This window comes from Bubalus kerabau, chromosome 23 (genome assembly GCF_029407905.1).
Source record: "Bubalus kerabau isolate K-KA32 ecotype Philippines breed swamp buffalo chromosome 23, PCC_UOA_SB_1v2, whole genome shotgun sequence".
Lineage (NCBI taxonomy): Eukaryota > Metazoa > Chordata > Mammalia > Artiodactyla > Bovidae > Bubalus > Bubalus kerabau.
This window is the reverse complement of record NC_073646.1, coordinates 10279763-10299732: the sequence shown is the minus strand read 5'-3', so window position 1 is coordinate 10299732 and position 19970 is coordinate 10279763. Positions and strand designations below refer to the sequence as shown.

Sequence of the window (19970 nt, the reverse complement as noted above, 5' to 3'; positions counted from 1 at the left end):
AGAAAAGGGCCAGGGAAGGGGTGCTAATGTAGGGAGTCGATTCCACAACGCTGGTCCTTAAGCCTTACGGGAGGGGAAGAGAACGGGGAGAAGACGGGCAGGGGTGGAGGGAGAAGGGCGAACGCAGCGCAGAGAGCCTTCGAGCGCCCATTCCCTCCTTCCTTCCCCCTCCCCCCCCCCCACCCGGCTACCAGCTCTGCCCCAAAGTGGCCCAAAGGAGCGCAGGGAGGCGGGCTGGGGCTGGGGTCGCTCCCCGGGCTCCGGCCTTCCCCTCCCGGGTCCCCCACCAGCCTCCCGCGGTCCCTCCCCCTCGGCTCTCCGGGCTCCTGACATCACGCCCCGGGAGGCGGGGTCGGGGAAGGAGGGGGACGTGGGGAGAGGCTCGGCGCCAGCGAGAGGGAGGAGGGAGAGCGCACAGTCCCAGCCCAGAGCTTCAAAACAGCCCGGCGGCCTCGCCTCGCGCCCCAGCCCGTCGGTCGGTCCAGCCGCCAGCGTCCGGTGAGTCGGGGGCGCGCCCGGGAGCCGCGCGCTGGTCGGGGCGGGGGGCGCTCCGGGCAGCGAAAGCCGGGGCAGCGCGGAGCGCGAGCCCCTGCAAGTACCCGACGCAGGGAGATCCCTGCGATTGGGGTGGGGGGCAGGGAGGGGCCCCTTCCCTGAGGAAAATCCACTGTTCCTCCGCCAGATCGCACGGGGGCCGGCTTCCCGCCTGCCTCCGGCCCGCCCTGGATCCCGGATTCCACCTTCCCACCCCCGGAGTACTTCCTTCGCCTTTCGCGCCGAGGCGGGCGGGAAAAGTTTGGGGAGGAGTCAGGGCGACTCCCTCGCCCCCGCCAACTCTACTCCCAGGGCTCTGGGATCCCGGGCCGCCCCCCTCTCGTCGTGTGAGAGTCCCCGGCGCCTTGGCGCGGGTCCCCCGCCTCGTGGGAGCGCGCGGGACCTGCTGCGCCCAGGCTGGGTCGGTGGGTCCCTCTTGGCCCCCGGCGGCGGCGGCGGCTCCGTGGCGCCCCCCAGCGGCGAGGAGCTGCTGACCGGTCTGGGGCGGTTGGAGGGGCTTGGGTGACGCCTCTGTCCCCTCTCCCCTGCGGTTGGACTGGGGAGGAGCATTGAGGGCCCCACCCATAGGTCCAGAGCGACGGGAGGCTAGCGTTCGTGTATAGAAAGGCTATACACTCTTCCCAAACCCAGGGTCCTAAACCCACAGGTAAAGAATCTGCCTGCAATGCAGGAGACCTGGGTTTGATTCCTGGGTTGGGAAGATCCCCTGGAAAAGGCAATGGCAACCCACTCCAGTATTCTTGCCTGGAGAATCCCATGGACAGAGGAGCCTGGCCGGCTACAGTCCATGGGGTCACAAGAGTCGTACACAACTTAGCGACTAAACCACCACCACCAAATCCATCCCAGGGAGGCCCTGTTTGGGGGCTGACATGGGAACCTCAAGAATGAGGGTTAGGTGGGGGCACCTGTACCTGCGGGAGACCCCACATTGCAAAGCCCCTCCCTCCAGGCCACCGAACCCACCTCTGACTTTGGAACAAGAATGACAGCCCCGTTTCAGGTTTGGGAAAATGGTCAGTGCCCCCTCCCAGGCTCCTAAGCGGTGCATGTGAAGTGCCGTGGGGGTGATCTTTGAACTTAGCTGTATCTAAAATGCAGAGAACAGGTAAAAAGTGACCAGCAGGGTGAGGAGTAAGGTAAGGGGCTTGGAGAGGGTCTTGAGAAGCCAGCAGCCCCAGTATTGTATGCCTTCACTGATAGGAGACACTTAGAATAGGCGAGTTCATAGAGACGGAAAGTAGAGTAGAGGTTAGCTGGGCCGGGGAGAGGGATGGGGAGACCTGGTTTAATGGGTACAGAGGTGGGGAGGATGCAGAGATTTGGGGTGTAGATAGTGGTGATGGTCCTATGACATGGTAAATGTATTTAATGGCACTGAATTCTACACTTAAAAGTGGTGAAAATGATTAATGCTATGTTCTGTATATCCTGCCACAATTAAACCGAGTCTGCAGCCACCTCTGTGCTTCAGTCTGAATCAGCTAGAAATCTGGGAGGCCAGTCACGGTTGCAGCTACCTCTCCCCAGAATTTGGCCTCAGTATAAGGAAGTGGAAGGAGGGCGAGGAAGGGACTGGAGCCAGGTTTCCCCAGGAGTCTGAAAGGGACGAGGAAGGGAACCAAAGCTGATGGAGCCTCTGCAGGGCACGGCGCGCTCCTAGAAGCCACCCCCCACCCACCCCGCCACCCTGCACCAGCTCCTCCATGCTCCCAGGCTGCAGGTGGGAAGAGCCAGGCCAGAGACCTTAAGTCAGTTTCTCAAGGTCCTTGGGCTAGTAGGTGCCAAGAGCTAGACTTTGGATCTCCATCTGTTTTCCCCAGTCCCTACTTATAGTGCCACCTGGAGATGCCCTGGTGGGACTTGGAGAGGCAAGGGGAAGACCATTCTAGGGAAATCAGGGCCCCGATGCCCACGGGGCCCTTGGCAGATGCCAAGCCTGAGGCATAGGTAGGGCATGGGGGTGGCAGGAAGGTGCAGAACCTGTTTTCCCACCTAGGGTTTTTGGATCAGTGTCCTCCACCCTCGCTGGGAATTGGGGAGTGGGAGGCAGGGAGTGGGCCACAATTGGGGAGTAGGAGGCAGGGAGTGGGCCACATAGCCTGTAGCTGCCTCTGTCCTTCCAGTGGGGAAATCGAGATTCATCCGAAATCTGGGAACCAGTGACTGCGTTGGAAGCCACAGAGCGGGGCCAGAGGGCGGGTGAGGGCACGGCCAGGCTGGTGGGCACTGATACTGCGCTGCCCCACCCAGAGGGGAGAGGCCGAGCCCTCTTCTGCCTTCCAGGCCCCAGATTAGGGCACAGTTTATGAGGGGCTTCCCAGGTGGTACAGTGCTTAAGAATCCACCTACTAATGCAGGAGACATAGGAAATGTGGGTTTGCTCCCTGGGTCGGGAAGATCCCCTGGAGAAGGAAATGGCAACCCACTCCAGTGTTCTTGCTCGAACAATCCATGGACAGAGGAGCCCGGTGGACTCCTGGAGTCCATGCGGTCACAGAGTTGGACGCGACTGAACACACACGGCACACAGAGGGGCTGACAAAGGTCCGTGGCAGCCAGTCGTAGATCCGGGGCACAACCATCCTGTCCTCCCTGCCACTCGCCTGCACACACAAGTCTTGTCTGAGGCCCTTTGTTTATAGAGTGGAAGTGAATGTTTCACCTAGATTTTCTGTCTCTGCCTTGTGCATATTATCTTCAGGGCGGGAGCTTAAAGCACATGTCTGTGTGTGCACGGACTCTCGATTTTCCAGCCATGGGTGATTCCCAGGAAGGCTCAACTGGCCCATGTCTCATCCCAGGCCTGCACTTACTCCCCTGCCCTCCGGGGCCTTCCTGGTTGACAGGGGCATAGTGGAGGCTGGCTCTTTGTCACAGTGAACTCCATCAGACGTGACCAGGAAGGGAAGTCTGTCGAGACAAAAATACAGGAATGCCTTTCCAGGCCAGATGGGGTGGTGGTGGATTGCTGGCTGCTTGGCGGGATTTGTTTGGAAGGCAGAAGTCCAGCGGACTGTCCTGGGGAAGGCAGATTGGTGTGTGTGTGTGTGTGTGTGTGTGTATGTGTGTTGCAACATGGGGCTGCTGCCCAGCTTTGTGGGCAAATGAGGCCTCTGACCCTGGCTTCGGGGGCTAACGTGGCACAGAGGTGGGTTCTCTAGTCATGGGGTGGTGACAGCCATCCCCCCAAAGAGGGAAGCAGAGTCCTTCCAGGAGAGGCCATTAGAAGCTGACGGCAGGACTCCAAGACAGGGGGGTGGGCGCCAGGGACCTCTTACTGGGCGATTGGCAGCAGCAGCTGGGGAACCAGGGCAGCTGGCACCTTAGACAGAACTGGGACCTGACCCTTGGATGTTGGCGTCATCTCATCCAGGGAAGAACAGGGGTGGGTGGGGGTGCTGGAAAAAGGAGGCGCCCCTTCTCACCCCAGGAGGAGGCTTCCTGCAGGAGTGACCCCAAAGCGCAGTTTTGGCAGGACTTGCCTGTGGCTGGGGATTGTCAGATGCGTCTGGCACTTGTTAGGGACAGGCCGATGGGGGACTCTAAAAATACCCAAGGCAGAGCTGCCACCCAGCAAGAGCACCGGCCTGTAGCTGGGCAACCACGGCAGCACTCGCTGTCCCAGCTCCAGTCACTGGGGCTCTTCCAGGCGGCTAAGCCCTGAGCAGAGGCTGGGAGGCGTGAGAGTGCCCTGGGCCTCTGTGGGCTGGGATCAGAGTGTTTCAGGGGCATAAGGGCCTTAGTACGGATATGAGAGTTGGACCGTAAAGAAGGCTGAGTGCCAAAGAACTGATGTTTTCAAGCTGTGGTGCTGGAGAACATGCTGGAGAGTCCCTTAGACTGCAAGGACATCAAACCAGTCAATCCTAAAGGAAATCAACCCTGAATATTCATTGGAAGGGCTGATGCTAAAGTTGAAGCTCCATTACTTTGGCCACCTGATGTGAAGAGCTGATTTACTGGAAAAGACCCTGATGCTGGGAAAGATTGAAGGCAAAAGGAGAAGGGGGTGACAGAGGATGAGATGGTTGGATGGCATCACTGACTCAATGGACATGAGTTTGAGCAAACTTCGGGAGATAGTAAAAGACAGGGAAGCCTGGTGTGCTGCAGTCCGTGGGGTCACAAAGAGTTGAACATGACTTGGTGACTGAACGACAACAACAAAGGGCCTTAAAAGTCCCAGTGTAACTGCTAGGGATGCTCAGAGAGGAGGAGTGACTCACCCGAGGTCACTCAGCGGTTGGCAGCAGTACCTGGACTAGAACTGGGTCTGGGGACTCACTGCCAGGGAGCTGGATGACTGGGAGTTGCCAGTGGGTTCCTAGGCCAGGTCCCCTTATGGTCCCCCAGGTCCCAGGGACCCTTATGGCACGTGCCATCCATCCAAGATGTTGAGTTTCCACGCTCGCGTGCTGATCAGTGACAGGTGGGCCAAGAGCCATGGGTCAGTTCCCACTGGCCTCAGGTCACTCCCAGGCAGAGCTGTTGGGCTCTGGGAATATCATCCATCCTCAGGCAGAAAGTAGGAAGACTTGGAGGCTGGAGAAAAGCCGTCTTCCCATCTGAGGACACTTGGTTTGTTCACATGGTATCTCCAGGGCTTAACAAGGAGTTGTTGACCTGAATAGTTAAAATTCCCAGGACTCTCACCTTTTTGGGAAGCTGGGCTTCAGTTGATCTAGAAAGGGACTGAAGGTGAAGAGATTCTCCAACTTCCTGCCCTCCTTGGACAGGTTAGACAACATCAACTTCTAGAAGCTTCCTAGCACTCCTAGGTCTAGAGCTGAGGGATATAAGCTCTAGATATTTGGATATTTGGTGCCAAAACTGAGCTGAGAAATTTGGGTGTGAAACATCTCTCACCCTGCAGGATGCAGAGAGGGACTGGTTAAGTCCCTCAATGCAAACTGCTTGTAAGCCTAATATCAAGTAAGTTTGTCCAATAGAGAAGTCCCTTTGAAGGTTTCCCTTTCTGATACTTTTGATCACAAACTTCTCTGGAGAGCTTTCTTTCCTTAAAATGAGCAGGCAGATGCTTTGCCCTCTGAGCCACCAGGGAAGTCCAAAATGAAGTTAGTTAACAATTTTTGCAATGAATACATGTGACCCAAAGTCTCATTCATCTTATTCTAATGAATGTTTCCCAAAGCGTATTATCACTGGTGGTAATCAAGATCATTTTTAGAAGTTCATAGCTGAATGTGAAACAAACAAAAAGAGTAATTATGTCTTTTTCTCCATTGATATTTGGGGAAAAAAAAAACACAAACAGAACACAAACCCATAGTTTCACTACTGCGTAAGGTGAAACACTTAAGTTGATGTTGTAAACTCTAAAGCATTTTTTGAAATAATGGAAAGGTGTTATTAATAAGCAATGATGATCCTTGGGTTTGGTAAAAATCTTAGTGTAAAAGGGACTGCCTTTGGGGAGATGGCATAAGTGTGAGTGTTAGTCGCTCAGTCCTGTCCGACTCTTTGAGACCCCATGGGTTATAGCCTGTCAGGCTCCTCCATCCATGAGATTTTCCAGGCAAGAATATTGGAGTGGGTTGCCATTTCCTTCTCCAGAGATGTTCATCGTTTTGACAACAATCTTGAAATATCTGTGAGCTCCCCGCCCAAGCTCCTCTTCTACAAAGAGGCCCCAACGTTCAGCTTCAGACCTGATGTGCCAGTCAGCTTCCAAAGGAGTCTCTGCATCTTTGATGAGGGTCATCATGCCCTCCAATGCCTTGGACGGTTGTTCCGGGGATCGGAAGAGTTGGAATATTGATGTTCGTGGAAGTGGCTAAAGGTGTTTGTGGTTTGCTTGAACCAAAGGAAAGCTGAGGGAGCATCTGGCTTGCCCACTTTCATCCTGGTGGCAGTTATCACATGACTCTGGGCAGTGAGCCATGTAGGCAAAGGGGGATTTCCCTTTCTTCAAAAGAGGTTTCAGTCCCATGAAGAAGATGGTGGGTACAAGCATGTACGTTCCAGGAGCGGAGTCGCGAGATGGGGTTTCAGGGGAGCCCATGTCATGGTCTGCAAGAGTTTCCTTAAGCCTGTCGGACTGGAGATGGGCTTGGAAGAGTCCCTAGAATTCCCCTGGGCAGTGATGGCTCTGGGTTTGCAGAAAGGAGGGAGAGAAAAGGCAGAGGGTGCAGGCAGAAGTCTTGCTGGTGCGGATGCATGTGTCTCGTTAGCCTGCAGTGCATGGCGCAGGAGAGGAGGGCAGGCCTGGGGGCCCAGCTGGATGGCGGAGATGAGGGGGGCTTCCCTCCACATCCTGATGAACCTGGCTGGGGAAACAGGAGTGATGATGTTCACACTGCAACACTGGGAGGAAAAAAGAGAGTGAGGGAAAAAGTGGAAGTATCCTAGAAGCAACTAAATACCCATTGGTCACATTAGGGAGTATTTTACAGAAGTTAGGGCTTCCCTGGTGGCTCACACGGTAAAGAATCTGCCTCCAATGCAGGAGACCTGCGTTCAATCTCTGGATCAGAAAGATCCCCTGGAGGCGGGCATGACAGCCCACTCCAATATTTTTGCCTGGAGAATTCCATGGATAGCTTGGTGGGCTACAGTCCATGGGGGTCACAGGGTTGGACAAGACTGAGCAGCTAACGCTTTACAGAAGTTAAAAAGAGCAAAATTCAGGATCTTCCTTTGGCAGTGCAGTGGTTAAGACTTGCACTCCCAATACAAGATTCTGTCCCTGGTTGGGGAACTAAGATCCCATGCAGAGTGGCCAAAAAGCATAAAAATAAAAATTAAAAAAAGACAAGATGCAAGGGGGGTGGGAGGGGTAAAATAGGTGGAGGGGATTAAGAGGTACAAACCTCCAGTTATTAAGTAAATAAGCCACGGGTATATAATGTATTTAAGTATTAGACTTATCATGATGGCTATTTCATAATGTGTGCAAATGTCAAATCACAATGTAGCACGCCTGAAACTAACATATTGTACATCAATTATATTCTCAATCAAAATTGTTTAAAAATTTAGATCTCAGAGAAAAAAAACTTGGAGATTCATCTCTGTGTACCAGTGTAGAAAGGTCAATAAGTAACAAAGGTATATATGGGAAAATAGGCTATTTACATAAAAGCAAACTGAAACAGTGTTCCTGTGGCCTCATTTGCGTTACATGTATGCAAGGAAAGTGACTGGAAGGACATATCAGAATCAATCAGTGTGGCTACCCATGGGAACAAGGAGAGGAAGGAATGGACTGTGGGACTCCAGTCTTGTTTGTTTCTGAGAAAATATATTCAAGAGTTACATAAGCGTGGTGGTGGTGGTGCAGTTGCTAAGTCATGACTGACTCTTTTTCGACCCCATGGACTGGAGCCTGCCAGGCTCCTCTGTCCATGGGATTTCCCAGGCAAGAGTCCTGGAGTAGGTGGCCATTCCCTTTTCCAGGGAATCTTCCTGACCCAGGGATGGAACCTGGGTCTCCTGCATTGCAGGTGGATTCTTTACTGTCTGAGCCACAGGCTACTGCTAAGTCACTTCAGTTGTGTCCGACTCTGTGCAACCCCATAGACGGCAGCCCACTAGGCTCCTCTGTCCCTGGGATTCTCCAGGCAAGAACACAGGAGTGGGTTGCCATTTCCTTCTCCAATGCACGAAAGTGAAAAGTGAAAGTGAAGTCGCTCAGTTGTGCCTGACTCTTAGCGACCCCATGGACTGCAGCCCACCAGGCTCCTCTGTCCATGGGATTTTCCAGGCAAGAGTACTGGAGTGGGGTGCCATTGCCTTCTCCGGTCTGAGCCACCTAGGAAGCCCTAATATGTGTCCGTGAAGTTCAGGAATAATGAAATAGTCTTCCCTGAATTTGGTAAGCAGTATGAGTTTTGCAGGTTTGGAGTGGGGAGCTTTTAGAGGTGGGGGGCAATGGTAGACAGACGAGGTGGGGGCTGTGTGGCAATTCAGTGGCAAGGTACCCAGGACGTGTGCCATTCAGCCTCCGTGGAACGTTCCCCTGGAAACGTCCCTTTGTGTACCTCTCCTGGCCGTGATGGCTTTCCGTCTGGATGCTGTTAACAGACAAGTGGTAGTTTAGGGAGGGGGTAATGTGGTACATTTAGGGTGTGTTAAGAATCCACCTGCAGTGCAGGAGATGAAACAGACTCGGGTTTGATCCCTGGGTTGGGAAGATCCTCGGGAGTGGGAAATGGCAACCCACTCCAGTAATCTTGCCTGGAGAATTCCATGGACAGGGGAGCCTGGTGGGCTACAATCCATAGGGGTCACGAAGAGTGGACTTGACTTAACAACTAAACAACAACAAACTCTCGGACTCTGCAGACCCTGTTCCATTGGCTGGTTGGTTGGGTCCCATCACATCCCTCTTTTTAACAGACATCTGAGTCCTCTTGAAAAAATCCTGGTCCTTTGGGCCAAGAAAGTATCTTTGCTGCCGATGTGTTGATGGGTGTCTTAGAGGCTTGTGTTCTTCCTCTCAAGTCAACTTTGTCAGTCCTGAGGGTCCTGGACCACACGAGGGTCCTCTGCCTTTAACAGCCTGGTCACAGAGAACAGAACTCACCCCAACCTCTGCCCTGGGCAAAGCCACCTTGATTCCTGTGTTTCAGATGTGTGTGTGGAATGGAGAAGGAATCCTCTTTCTAAGCGGTGATCACTTCCATTACTTCCGACGGTCTTCGTTTGAGGGACCAGCTCTTTTGAGTTCCCTGGGGTTTCTCCAGGACCCTCTAGCACAGAGCTAAGTATGCAGTGCGTGCTGAGTTGTATTTGATGCTTTGCGAGCCCCTGAGCTGTAGCCCAGCAGGGTCCTCTGTCCGTGGGATTCTCCAGTCAAGAATACTGGAGGGGCTTGCCATTTCCTCCCCCAGGGGATCTTCCCCATTCAGGGATCGAACCCACGTCTGTTGTGTCTCCTGCATTGGCAGGCGGGTTCTTTACCACTGAGCCACCTGGGAAGGGTGCAGTAGGCGCTCAGTAAGTCTCTGCTGTGTAAATAGCTGGGGGAGGGCATCCCCCCAGGAGTCGCTGGTTTTCCTGCTTTTCAGCCCACCCCTGGGAGGAGTGGCAGAAGCGAGGCCCCCTGCCTTGGATGAGAAGCGGGCAGGAGGCTGCAGGGTGGAGACGGGTGGCGTGGGGAAGGGCTGCCCGCCGCCTGCCCGCCGCAGTTGGTTCAGGCCCAAGTGGCACAGTCAGCATCCCTCTATGTTAGCATGACATGGGGTCACATTCTTCTAGGCCAGAGCCCGAGAGGCTTAATCATCGGCCCTCCCAGAGTGCGGTCTGCACGCCCACAGGCATTTGGAGATGATTTCTGTAGCATACAGGCAATGTTACAAACTGTAATATGCTCTCTTTGTTTTTTTTTCATGTATTACTAAAATGTCAGTCACTTGGCAAGTGATATTGACTTTCCCTTTACAGTATAATACACATTGAAGGGACTTCCCTGGTGGCTCAGTGGTAAAGAATCTGCCTGCCGATGCAGGAGATGTGAGAGACTCGGGTTTGATCCCTGGGTCAGGAAGATCCTCTGGAGGAGGAAATGGCAACCCACTCCAGTATTCTTGCCTGGAAAATTCCCTGGCCAGAGGAGCCTGGCGGGCTACAGTGTATGGGGTCGCGAAGAGGCAGACACGACTGAGCACGTATCACTATCACAAAATAGTGAGTATAACTGTCTGTGCTGCTGTTTTCATTTCCCTGGGATATTTACCCAGGAGTGGAATTGCTGGGTCCTATGCTAACTGAGCGACTGATCTGATCTGATCTGATGCTAACCAGGTGGTAAGGTGGTAAAGAATCCACCTGCTAATGCAGGAGACGCAAAAGACGCAGGTTCGATCCCCTGGGAGATCCCCTGGAGGAGGTAATGGCAACCCACTCCAGTGTTCTTGCCTGGAAAATGCCGTGGGCAGAGGAGCCTGGTGGGCTGCCGTCCATGGGGTCGTAAAGACTCGGGCACGAGTGAGCACATGCACACATATGGTAACTCTGTGTTTAACTGAGGACCAGCTAGACTTCCCACACTGGCTGCAGCATTTTACACTCCCAACAGCACTGGATGAAGTTTCTCTGCTTCCCCAGGTTTTAATTCCGTGCCCAGCCCTGTCCTGGCTCCTAAGAAACTTCCACTGGTGGAATTCCTAGAGGTCTAGAGCAGGTTGCAGGGGGCCGGGCTCCTGGGTTTAAGCAAGAGCCTACCAAAGGTTCTGGGCTGGGCTGGGCCCCGCTGAGTAGGCGGGGGGACAGCGGGGAGGAATGAGGGGCACATGGGGACCACGTGCAAGAACTGGACACCGTGGAAGGCAGAGCCCGCCATAGCGCTGTTTTCTGCAGGACCCCGGACTGATTTTAGGTTCTGCTGGTTACCGCATCTTGTAGTATGCTGGTCTCTCAGTTGCGTCTGACTCTTTGTGACCCCATGGACTATAGCCTGCCAGGCTCCTTTGTCTGGCAGGAATTCTCCAGGCTTGAATACTGGAGTGTGTTGCCATTTCCTTCTCCAGGGGATTTTCCCAATCCGGGGATGGAGCCCGGGTCTCCTGCATTACAGACAGATTCTTCACCGTCTGAGCCACCAGGGAGGTCACTCGGCGACAAAGTGGTTCTCTTCTCAGTTGTCTTTCGGCTCTTCTGATTCCATCAAGGGGAAGATGCGTCTCTGACTGTAATTTTCCTTCTTCTCTTTTTTTTTTTAAAGCTATATTTCTTTTTATTAGTCACAATATCACAGGCAGTATTCGCTCTTTGTGTCTGGTTTCTTTGACTCAGCACAAGGTTTTGTGACTCATCTATGATGTACATGTAGTAGGAGTTCCTTTTGTTCCTTTTCATTGCTGAGTAGCGTTCCATTTTATGGCCATGTCACACTCTGGCTTTGTGTGTGGTCATGACACATGCTTGCAGAGTCTAGTTCCCTGACCAGGGACTGAACCTGGGTCTGCTGCAGTGAAAGTACAGAGCCCTAACCACTTGGCCACCAGGGATTCCATCAGAGGGAAGATGCTTCTTCAATTCTAGTTTTCCTTCTTTAACCAGACAGAGCAGCCCTTTGGAGGACAACAACACCGAAACAGAACTTGTGAAATTTTTTTAGTGGGGGTGGCTATTAATTTTCCCAATCAATCGATGTGGCGGGTCATGCTGATTTTCCATTCCCAGGGAGCCAGAAGATTTCTTCTTGAAATACATGTATTTCTCTTAGAGAGTGGATTTATTTAATGACAAATAGGAAGTAAAATCTTACAGTGGTACTCAGGAAGGAGGTGAGCCGATGACTGGAGTTTGGAGAAACCTTCTAATGTTTAGGGCTCAGTTTTGAGGTGCTGTGTCAGGAAGTGGTGAGGTCTCCAGTCCTGGGGCTCATATAAATGGAGGCTGGTTGCTATAAAAATAATCCAGGCAGAGGCTGGGGCAGGGGTGATTCTGTATGATCGCACAGCACCCTTAGCTGAGACTGCATGAGTCTGCGATTCTCATTGTGTGGGGTCCATTTCCCAATTCCACGGCTGGATGGTGTCATAGCTGCAGATGCATATCATCAGAGGTGGCCCAGCTGGACAGGCAAGTGGTCTGGGGGCTGCCTTTCTTTCCAGCCAGGCAATCTCACAGTTTCCCTGACAACCTGGGGCATGCCAGTGGCGATATGTTACAGGGTGATTCCAAGTTCAGGGGACCACTCCCCAGCTGGCTCAGCATCTGTCCCAATCTTGGATGTTTAACAGAGCGCATCCCTTCCTTTTGTTCCTTTTTCATTGCTGAGTAGGATTCCATTTAATGGCTGCGTCACACCCTGGTTTTGTGTGTGTGTGGCCACCACCTGGCTTGTGGGATCTAGTTCCCTGACCAGGTTCCCTGACCTAATTAAAGGACATGGCCTGCCAGCTCTTGGGTTAGTGAGTCTGTATGGGCTACATAGGTATCCCAAAGGAGAGCTGCTGTTTTAGTCAGGGTTCTCCAAGAAACGGAGCCAACAGAATATGTATGCATTTGTGTGGCAGAGGATGTGATGGTGAGATAGCGTCACTGACTCAGTGGACATGAATTTGAGCAAACTTCAGGAGATAGTGAAAGGCAGGGAAGCCTGGTGTACATGGTGTACATGGGGTTGCAAAGAGTTGGACATGACTTAGTGACTGCACAACAACAACAACAACAACTGTATATGTGTGTGTATACACCGCTCTCCATGCAGTTGTGAAGGCTAGCAAGTCCAACATCAATGGGGTAGGCTGGCAGGCTGGGCACCCAGGGGAAAGCTGATGCTGCAGTTCAGCTCCAAAGGGTGCTGGGGGTGGTGGTGGTAGTGGATGTAAGTGTTTTGTTCTATCTGAACCTTCAACTGATCAGAGGAGGCCCACCCACATTATGGAGGGCAATCTGCTTTACTCAAAGCCCACTGATTTAAATGTTCATCTCATCCAAAAACACCCTCACAGAAACCCTGTGGCCCAGCCAAATTGACACAGAAAATTAACCATCCCAGATGCTTCAGGTGGACTAGACACACAGCATTAAATAAGATAGTGCTGTGTTGTGCTTAGTCGCTCAGTCATGTCCAACTCTTTTCAACCTCATGGACTGTAGCCCACCAGGCTTCTCTGCCCATGGGGATTCTCCAGGCAAGTATACTGGAGTGGGTTGCCATGCCACTCCAGGGATCTTCTTGACCCAGGGATCAAACCCAGGTCTCCCAAAGCCCTTTTAAAATCATTCCTTTTTAAATTCCCTCCCAACCCTCCAAGGAGAAAACCTTAGTTTTGTGCTATTATGTCTTTAATAGAGCTCCCCAAACACATGGGATGTCTTGTTGCTTCAGCAAAGAAAGAGAAAGCGAGCCTTGGGCTCAGAATTTTGAGCAGCAACAGTTTCTAGCTGGAACTGAGTAACGTTCTGTTTTCATTGTATATTTCTTTCTTCCCCATCGTCTGCCACCTTTCCATTTTGGTTGTGATACAAGGTTTCCTTTTGTAAAGAGGTAAGTTTAAAAAGTGAGTAGGCTGCTGGTAACACAGGTGGTACACGGATACACCAGAGATGCTGCACGTGGCGCAGGAATGACTGGTTTGGAGGGACATTGACACAAGCACAGGGAGGACAGTGCCTGAGGGGCCCCTACCTGTCCACACGGCTTGAGCTGCCTGTTGTCTGTACTTCTTTCCTGCTGGAGACAGCTGGGCGGTTTATTTCCCCTGGGTGACTGCCCCCCGAGAATGGCAGTGGATGAGGGGACGATGCTGACTCTGGGGATGGGAAAGGTCTGGGGGTGGCAGTTGTAGGATCTCCTTGACCATGGTGGTGGCTGTGATCGGTGCATGTGCGTAGCACTTGTTGGGGGGCAGATGCTGTGCTAAGCACTTTCAGCCTATTATCTCCCGGTGGTCCTAGAAGGTGGGCATACCATGGTCATCCCCATTGTACAGATGAGAAAACTGAGGCACCGGTTGTTAGGCTTCTAGACTTCGGTCCAGTCTGGCTCTGTTTATGCTCTTCTGTGTTTTGCACATATTACTTCCTGCTCATCTTCTCCTCTTTGTCCCCTTCGTGTGTTAACTTACCTGGAGGTGAAGGCCTGGCTTCCTGGTCCTGGGGCTCCCTGGGTCTGGCCAAGTTGTAGGCATTGACTCCCAGTCCCTAACTTGCTGGCAGAATTCACCCAGTTTTAAATGACAGTTTAGGAAAGATGGAAAAGCTGTTTAAGTGAGCACCACTGATCTCCTGGGGGTTACTCGGAAGTCACTAACACAAGATGCTCTGTGAAGGGAAGAGCATCCCTAACCTGATGGCTGTGAGGATGACAAGCTCCCCGAGCCTGACACCTGCCTCACCTCAGCCACTTAATCCAGATGACATATTGAGTGCCTGCAGGTCCCAGCCTGTTCTGGGCTGGGGTGAGGGTGTGTTGGGTGGCATAATTATAGGGAGCTCCTTGGATGACAGCAGCCAACAGGGAGCCCTTTAATTGATGGGGTCAGACAGCAGTCATTGGCAGAATGGTGGTTATTAGCTCTTCTGCCAAAGCTGTGCAAATTAGCAGACACTCACCAAGTGTTTGCTGAGTAACCTTGGGCACTGGCGATATGTAAAGCGTGGTTTCTGTCTTTGAGGAACCCTGAATCTAAGAACATAGTGTTTCTCCTGTATCAGTTAGCTCTTGCTGCGTAACAAACCATCCTGAAATGCACAGGCACGTCCCAATTCATTGCCCTTCACTTGATTGCACTTTGCAGATTCTGTGGTTTTGTTTTTGTGGTTTTTTTTACAGATTAAAGGTTTGTGGCCACCCCACAGTGAGCAAGTCTGTCAACACCATTTTCCTAACAGGGGTTGCCCACTTTGTGTGTGTGTCACATTTTGATAATTCTCTCAATATTTCAAACTTTTTCATTGTTACTATATTTGTTATGTAATCTGTGATCTTTGATGTTATGACCACGATTTGCTAAAGTCTCAGATGATGGGTGCTTCCCTGGTGGTTCAGGCAGTAGAGCATCCGCCTGCAATGTGGGAGACCTGGGTTTGATCCCTGGGTCGGGCAGATCCCCTGGAGAAGGAAGTGGCAACCCACTCTAGTACTCTTGCTTGGAAAATTCCATGGATGGAGGAGCCTGGTAGCCCACAGTCCATGGGATTGCAAGGAGTCGCACACGACTGAGCAACTTCATTTCAGATGATGGTCAGCAACTTTTGTAGTAGAGTATTTTAAAATTAAGGCATCTACATTGTTTTTCTTTTAGGCATAATGCTATTGCACACTTAATAAACTACAATGTAGTGTAAACATAGCTTTTTAAAAAACTTTGTTTTTTAATATTTATTTTGGCTGCACTGGGTCTTTGTTGCTGCCCACAGGCTTTCACAGGCTTTCTTTAGCTGTGGCAAGCAGGGACTACTCTCAAATTGCGGTGCACATGGGCTTCTCCTCGCAATGAGTTCTCTTATTTCGGAACACGGGCTCCTGAGTACACGCTCAGTAGTCATGGTGTACAGGCTTAGCTGCCCTGAAGCATGTGGGATGTTAGTTCGCTGACCAGGGATCAAACCTCTGTCCCCTGCCTTTGTAGGCAGATTCTTAACCTGCGGACCACCAGGGAAGTCCCATATAACTTTTATGTGCATTGGGAAACAAAAAAAAATCACGTGACTCACTTTATTGCGATATTTGCTTTATTGAGGTGGTCTGGAACTGAGCCTGTAATATCTCGGAGGCCATAATGTCTTAAAAGAGAAAACATTTATTTAGTTCACGATTCTGCAGGTGGGCAGTATTGGCTCGGCTCTGTGGGGCTCTCACATCTCTGTGGCCAGCTTGGGGGTCAGCTAGGAGCTGGTTGGTCTTGGGAGCCCCTTGCTAGAGAAAAGCTCGTCTCTGCTCCATGCAGTCTCCTACCATCCATCAGGCCAGGCTGGGCTCGCACCTGTGGTAGCCGAGACAGGAGGTACATGAGGCCTCTTGAGTCCTGGGCTCAGAATTGGCCCTTTTGCTGCCTTCTGTTGATAAAAGAAATCGCCCAGGTTCAGTGGGTGGGGAAATAGATTCCACTTCTTAATAAGAGGACTTGATTTGCTAATAACATTTTGTTAAAACCTTTTGCACATATGAACATGAGAAATCTTGGTCTGTATTTTTCCTGTTGTGGAATGTGTTGCCTGGTTTGAGGATCAGGATGATCTCTGCAGGCCTCGTGGGATGAATTGGGAGCTATTCCCTCCTCTTAGGCTTTTTTGGAATGTATGTGTAGAGTTGGTATTGATGTTGTTGACATTTAGTTGCTAAGTCATGTCTGACTTTTTGCAATCCCATGGACTGTAGCCCTCCAGCCTCCTCTGTCCATGGGATTTCTCAGGAAAGAATACTGGAGTGGGTTGCCATTTCCTTCTTCAAGAGATCTTCCCAACCCAGGGATTGAACCCGCATCTCCTGCATTGGCAGGCAGATTCTTTACCACTGGGCCACCAGGTAAGTCCAGAGTTGGTATTATTCTTCCTTTAATGTTTGACAGAATTCACCAGTGAAGCCATCTGGACCTGGAGTTTTCTCTTTGGGAAGGGACTCCAGAGCCTTGATAAATACTTCTTTCTTCTTGTGTGGCCAAACGGGAAGGAAAAGTCTGGCTCCACTTCTTTATTTACTTATTTTTCAATATGTTTTTTTTTTTTTTTTTCTGTTGAAGTGTAGTTGATTTACAATGTTTGTTAACATTTTTGACTTCTTAGCACAGCCCCTTGAAATCTGGCTCCTCCTTTCTCCCTCCTTCTTTCCTGCCTCCTTCCTTCCTTCAGCACATTTATTGAGCACCATCTATAACCGAGGCACTGTTCTAAGTGCTGAGGACACTGACGTGCAGAATCTGCTGGGTCCCTGACACTGTGGCGGGGAGATAGTTAACCCCTAGATGGCAACTACAGCGTAAGTGGGCTGGGAAGGTGCTAAGAGGAGGAAAATAAAGGAGGGCTTTAGTTCACTTCACTAAAATGGTTACAGGTTTGCCAGCGAGCTGACTTTCCATGCTGATGCCTTTTTCCTACTCTCTCGGTTTTGGGACCCCACCCTCTGCTCTGGGTTTCCCCCTTCCCCTCCCCTCTCTTGGCCCTTCCTCCCTGGTGCTATTTCACAGTTACTAGTGGCTGGGTCTCCTATCCAGCCTACAATGCGGGGATTTCTTTTCCCAGCTCCTATTTCCCTCTGGGTGACGGTGCTACCCATATTTTCAACTGTCCAGGGAGCATCTCCACGGCTGGAAACTGGACATTTCTACTACCAATGACCTGTTCCCCTCATCCTTCAAACTGCTCCTCCTGCTCTGAGCCAAGGACATCAGCAGAGCCCACATCTACTCTGAGCCCCCAGAATCCTTTGCCTGACCCACCACCCATCACGTTTTTATCTTTATCTGGACCCTCTCCGTTTCCTTTTTAACTTAATAAATTAATTTTTAAAAACGTTTAATTTTGTATTGGGTTACAATAGATTTAGGTGAACAAGGAAGGGCCTCAGCCATGCATATACATGTATCCATTCTCCCCCAAGCTCCCCTCCCATCCAGGCTGCCGCATAACATTGAGCAGAGTTCCCTGCAGGACTTCCACGGTGGCTCAGACAGTAAAGAGTCTGCCTGCAATGCAGGAGACCCGACTTTGATCCCTGGGTCGGGAAGATCCCCTGGAGAAGGAAATAGCAGCCCACTCCAGTATTTTTGCCTGGGAAATCCCATGGATAGAGGAGCCTGGTTAGGCTAAAGTCCATGGGTTGCAAAGAGTCAGACATGACTTAGCGATTAAACAACATAAGAGTAGGTCCTTGTTGGTTATCCATTTTACATACAGCAGTGTGGGCAAGGACCCGATCCTTTTCTCACTGGGGCTTCTCCAGCAGCTCCCCCAATTCTCCTCCTCCTCACCCATCCTTCTGATCGTGGAATGTTTTTCCTCTAGAGATAGGTCTTATTCCTTTCCTACTTCAAAGCCCGCCCCATCTCCCCACTGCCTCCAGGGTAACACTCAAACTCCCAAGCCCCATCGAGCTTCTCACCCAGCGTGGAGTTCTGGCTCAGCCCTGGGGCCCTGCCCAGATCTTCTCAGGCTCACTCTGGTGATACTTCTGTGCCTCAGAGCATCCTGTTCCCTTTGCCTGCAACACCCTGTCCCCACGGCTCTGTCTGGCAAGCCGCCCGGCCTCTGAGACCCAGCCCAGTTGTCACTTCTTCCATGAAGCCTCAGATGCTGCCCCCACCCTAACACAGCGCTAGTCACCCCTTCCTCTGCGTTCTCATAGCACGCAGGTCATCATACCGTGCCTATTTGTTTACACGTCCCGTCCTTTACGTACCGGGCAGCTCCCAGGAGCTGTGGAGCCCGCCTTTCTCACCTGTGTGTCACTAGAAGCTGGGAATTGGTGGACACTCCGTGAATGCTGGTTGCCTGATTAACTGCTCCTTTTAAAAACAACAGAGCGCCTATGGCCGATTCATGTTGATATATAGCAGAAACCAACACAATATTGTAAAGCAATTATCCCTCAATTAAAAATACATAAATTAAAAAATAAACAATGGGGGAATTCCCTGGCAGTCCAGGGGTTAGATCTCCATGCTCAACTGCCAGGGACCTGGGGTTCAATCCCTGATCAGAAAAGGAGACAACGCCCCCCAAAAAATGGGTGACAGGCTAGTGATCCGAAGGCTGGGGTTTGAGCCCTGACTCTGCCACCTGCTAACTGGATGATGGGGATGAAGCCTTCAACTTGACTTCTCGCCTGCAAAGTGGATCCTAGTCCTTGCCCATCCTTTTGATGGGGCTGTCACTTTACTGACAGGTATTTATCCCATGTACAGTGAAGGGAAGCCTTTCAGCCTGGAGGACTCATGAGTGACTTTGTGCTCTGCTTCCTGTGTCCCGTGTCTTCCCTGGTGGCTCAGAGGTTAAAGCATCTGCCCGCAATGAGGGAGACCTGGGTTCGATTCCTGGGTCGGGAAGATCCCCTGGAGAAGGAAATGGCAACCCACTCCAGTATTCTTGCGTGGAGAATCCCATGGACGGAGGAGCCTGGAGGGCTACAGTCCACAGGGTCACAAAGAGTCGGACACGACTGAGCGACTTCACTTTCTTTCACTTTCCCGTGTCCCCAATGTGTGTCACAAAGCGTGTCCCAGAGTGAGGGCAGATAATAATGACCAGCCTCCAAAGCCATGTGTGGACCCAGGACTTTGGACCGATCTCTTGATCAGGCCGGAGGATACCTGGATCCCAAAAGGGAAGAGAAATTCAGATTTAGGGTGGGCAAGACAGGGTTTCTCTGATTTCAGATTGTCTGTCTTCAGATCCAAGCTCCAGCCTCTGCTAGCTTTGTAATCTTCTAGAAGGTGCTTAACCTCTCTGACCCTTATTTTCTTTACCTAACTATAGCATCTATATCATAGCTGTTTTTGTGAAGAATGCCTAAGTTAATGTACAAAATAAGCTTAGAACAGTGCCTGTCACATTCCAGGCAATAAATATGGGCTATCGTTATTGTCAATGCCATGGTTATCATTATTACAGTGGATTGAAAGGCTCAGGCCTTCACAGACAGAACCATCCTCAGCGGCTTCTGCCCTGGAGCACCGCCAAATCCCAATGTCCTCGGCCTGTTGCCATATTTGGACAGAGCCAAGCGTTGGCTTTGTGCCCAGAAACCCCAACCACAGTGAGCATAAAGTGGGGCCGCCAGGGCACAAAGGGCTTCCGCCATCCCCGGGTCATCTCTGATGCCTGGCGATTCCAGGCTGGCTGGTGTCCAGATACGAGGGCAGGAGGCTGAGCTGACCTCTGCCTTCCTGAAAACAGGCCAAAGCCGCCATCCCCTCTAAATGCCAGGGGAGCTGGGCTGGGGGTGCTGGGTTCCAGCCAGCCTAGGGGGGAACCGCCAGCTTCAGAGTGGGCCCGGGGGT

At 51.6% G+C, this 19970-nt stretch overlaps 1 protein-coding gene and 1 non-coding gene across 3 annotated transcripts in view; one reads left to right on the top strand and one right to left on the bottom strand.

Annotated features, from left to right (window-relative positions):
* The first annotated feature begins 340 nt into the window (after nt 1-340).
* EMP2 (epithelial membrane protein 2) overlaps nt 341-19970 on the top strand; it is a 45991-nt gene continuing 26361 nt past the window's right edge. The window contains exon 1 of one of the 2 annotated variants that reach the window (XM_055561607.1): nt 341-498. The gene's annotated coding sequence lies outside the window, so the exon portion shown is untranslated. Of the gene's footprint in view, nt 499-9993; nt 10207-19970 lie in introns of those variants that run through there. The other variant, XM_055561608.1, reaches the window with a different exon arrangement.
* TRNAE-UUC (transfer RNA glutamic acid (anticodon UUC)) lies at nt 11456-11528 on the bottom strand. The gene has a single exon. It is a non-coding gene; the product is annotated as a tRNA-Glu (tRNA).